Source organism: Rattus norvegicus, chromosome 4 (genome assembly GCF_021556685.1).
Source record: "Rattus norvegicus strain SHRSP/BbbUtx chromosome 4, alternate assembly SHRSP_T2T, whole genome shotgun sequence".
Classification (NCBI taxonomy): domain Eukaryota; kingdom Metazoa; phylum Chordata; class Mammalia; order Rodentia; family Muridae; genus Rattus; species Rattus norvegicus.
In genome coordinates, this window is record NC_141537.1 from 163272638 (window position 1) to 163276505 (window position 3868).

Consider the following 3868-nt stretch of genomic DNA (forward strand, 5'->3'; position numbering starts at 1 on the left):
TCGTGAGGTTGCCTCCGAAGTGGTAGCTGCTAGGTTTAGACCTGGTGCCTTAGAATAGGACGATCAATCTCATTTGAAAGTTTTTTGGATTTAGCTGCCCACCCAGAGCCTGGCATTCGGTTGCTTTTCTCTTCTACATCATAAAGCCGGCACCCTCAAAACACCTAGCCATGCAGGTCTCCATGTGGCAACCTAAACATCCCGGGGTGGGCATGAAACCCGAAGCTTCAGGACAACATCGAAAGCAGAAACACCTGGACCAAAATGGGACAGAGACCGAGTCTGAAGCTTTGGGACAAGGTCCATCAAGGAACTGCCAAGATGGAGCACAAATGGTGTTTCAGAAGCCTGGAAAGGCTCAGAAGAAGACCCGTCAGGAGCATCAAGACCAAAAACTTAAAAAAGAACAGCCTGGCAAGGGTCAGGGACAGAAAATCCAGGATGAGGGTTCAGGAAATATCAAACCCCTAGAGGGTCTGCCAGATCAGGCTGTAGTTGAGAAGTCGGCTGAGGGTGGCAAGTGTCGCAAGCGGCCCTATTCTGTCCTACAGGAAAAACCTCAAAGCCCCCAAAACGAAAAGCATGCTAGGTCACTCGAACATCTTCAAGGTGGCCATCCTGTGAGGTCTGACCCACACAGGCCTCACCCAACCTTTTCTGACACCTCCAACAACAAAGGTGGAATGCCAGGGCATCCTCATGGATCAGAAACAGCTCAGGGAGATGGACAGTCATCGACAGAGGTTCTCTCTACCAAGAGAGAGAAGAGGTGTGCAGAGGAGAAATGTGTACGGGGGAACAGCTTGGAGCATGGCTTGCGGGGAACAGAGAATGCAAACATCCTGGACAGTGGCGGCGGTAGGTTACTCCCCGACAAGGTGGCAGTAGTTGCAGGAGAGAAAAATGCTCTCCCAGAGCAAGAAAATAACCAAGAAAAAGAATTTACAAAAGAAATGGAAAAGGAAGTTGAGAAAGCATTGGGTCCAGGAGCCCAGGAAGAAATCCTCAGTATGGGATTCAAGCTCAAAATCACCCGAGGAGATATGCAGACCCTCAAGAACGGTCAGTGGCTCAATGATGAGGTCATCAATTTCTACATGAATCTTCTGGTTCAGAGAAATGAAAACCCAGGCTACCCTGCTCTTCATGCTTTTAGCACTTTCTTTTACGCCAAGCTAAAGCATAGCGGTTACAATTCTGTGAAAAGATGGACCCGAGGAATCAATCTCTTTGAAAAAGAACTTATCTTGGTGCCTATTCACCAGAGGGTCCATTGGAGCCTGGTGGTAATCGATTTAAGAAAGCGAAGCATTGTCTACCTCGATTCAATGGGTCAGACAGGGAAAAATATTTGTGAGACCATCTTCCACTATTTACAAAATGAGAGCAAGACCCGAAGGAACATGGAGCTGGACCCTGTGGAGTGGAAGCAGTACAGCTTAACTTCACAGGAGATCCCTCAACAACTGAATGGGAGCGACTGTGGGATGTTCACCTGCAAATATGCAGATTACATCTCTAGAGACCAACCTGTGACCTTTTCTCAGCAACACATGCCCCTCTTCAGGAAGAGGATGGTGTGGGAAATCCTGCACAGTCACTTACTGTAACAGCATCCACCTGGTCGCTATGGCTCCCGCCCTGTCCTTTTCCATCCATGTTTCTAATATACCTCAAGTGGGATGAGGTGAAGAGACTTTAAACAGGTAGCTTTCTGACCAGATGGAGACCACTCTCTTCAATATTGTCCTAACTTGGGGTGTGGGTCTGCCGCCCTAATGCCATCTCTAGAACGTATATAACTACCGCCAGCTTAGAAACTGCCACTGTCCAACTCACGCAAGACTACGGGCTCAAGAAATACTATTTTAATGCTGAATTTAGTCCATGAATTGGTGTTTTGGGGGGTTTTGTTTGTTTCTTTGTGTATTTTGTTTTTCCTTGTTTTTTGTTTTGTTTTCGTTTGTGTTTTTGTTTTGTTTTTGTGTGTTTTTGGGTTTGGTTTGTTTTTTGTTTTGTTTTTTCTGTTTTTGGTTTTATTTTTTCTTTGTTTTTGTGGGTTTTTTGTTTTGTGTTCTGTTATTGTTTTTGATTGTTTTTTGGCTTTTTTGTGTTTGTGTGTTATTGGTTTTGTTTTTTGTTGCTTTGTTTTTGTTTGTGTTTTTGTTCAGTTTTTGTGTGCCTTGTTTTTTCTTTCTTGTTGGTTAGTTTTTGTGTGTTTTTGTTCTTTTTTGTTTTTTGTGTATTTTTGTTTTTTTGTTTGTTTTGTTTTGTTTTTGGGTTTGGGTTTTTGGTTTTTTTATCTTTTTATTTTGTTTTTGTTTGTATTTGTGTTTTTGGTTTTCCTTTTAGTTGTTTAGTTTTCCTGAGTTTTTTTTGGTTGATTTGTTTTTCCTTTGTTTTTGGAAGTTTGCTTTTTTGTTTGTGTTTGTGTTTGTGTTTCCGTTTTTTTTTTTCCGTGTTTTGTATTTTAGTTTTGTGTTTTGTTGCTATTCTGTATTTTTTGTTTGTTTTTTGCTTTGTTTTTTGTTTTTGTTTCTGCATTTTTTTGGTTTTGATTTTTGTTGTTTTGTTCTTGGTTGTGTTCTTGATTTTATTTTTTGTTTTGCTTTCTGTGTATTTTATGTTGTTTTTTGTTTTTGTGTTTGTTAATTTTCTGTGGTTTGTTTTTTGTTTATTGTTGGTTAGTTTTTGTGTGTTTTTCTTTTTGTCTGTTTTTGTGTATTGTTTTGATTTTGTGGTTGTGCTTTTGGTTTTCTTCTTTATTATTTTTTGTTTTTGTTTTTGTTTGTATTTCTGTTTTTGTTTTTGTTGTTTTTTGTTTTGGTTGTGTGTGGTTTTGATTTGTTCTTTTTTTCTGTATTTTTGTTTGTGTTTTGGGTTTTATATTTTGTTTTTCTGTATTTTTTGTTTTTGGCTTTGTTTTTGTTTTGAGTTTGCTTGGATTTTGCATTATATTTTTTTGTTTCTTGTTTTTTTCTTTTTCGTTTTCTTGGGTTTTTTTTTCATTTTATTGTTTTTTTTCTTTCATTTTGTTGGTTTTTTCCCCTTTTGACTGCTTTTTTCCCCATTTTTTTCTTCCTTACCGAACCCCATTGATTATATTCCTTTACTCCCGTGCAAACCTTAGCCATTATCATTCCTCTATTCCTTGTTTGGACTATTTCTGAAAGGAATGCTCACATCGTGTCATCCCCTGCTGAAGATCAAGAGGGACATCAGCAGGAAGAAGCTGGAGCTGTTCACTAGCATCTCTAATGCTGTAGTAATGCTGTTAAATTGAAGCTGGGGTAGTGGTGGTGCTTTTTTAACATTTTGGGCTTTTTAAGCTTGAAAATAGTATAAGAAATGAAAATGGGTTGCCAGGACCTGTGATGTCCTGAACCACCATACTCTACTGACTGACTCGTACAGGGTGTAGAATTGTGGCCCAACTACTGCCTGCTCATCCAGGACTATGAAGAAAAGCATAATGGTCCTTAAAGGACTCATTCTTTCCCAGACCTACATTAGTTTTGGAAGTTGATTTGAAGAAAACATTATGGCAAATGTCCATTTTTTATCTCAGATCTCATTTAATACAAAACCCATCTAGGGTTGAATTGAGCTGTTCATTTGAAAAGTTCTATTTAATTTAAAAAATTGTTAAAAAATTTTGGCATATATTAATGTGAAATTAAATTTTTTTTATTATATTAACATTCCCACTGTGGAAGTTGGGGATTTAGTATTTAGGCTTGATACTACCAGTTATACAATAACCTATTTTACATGTGGTAGTTTGTATTTAACTTTTCTATTATCTTATGGTTGTGTTTATGCAATTTTTATTAAATAAATTTTAAAGTTATTTAAACATTTCACAAAA

At 38.2% G+C, this 3868-nt stretch overlaps 1 pseudogene across 1 annotated transcript; it reads left to right on the top strand.

Moving 5' to 3' along the window:
- On the top strand, window positions 1-3868 carry LOC120102396 (sentrin-specific protease 2-like; annotated as a pseudogene). The gene has a single exon (XR_015686188.1). The product of XR_015686188.1 is annotated as a sentrin-specific protease 2-like (transcript).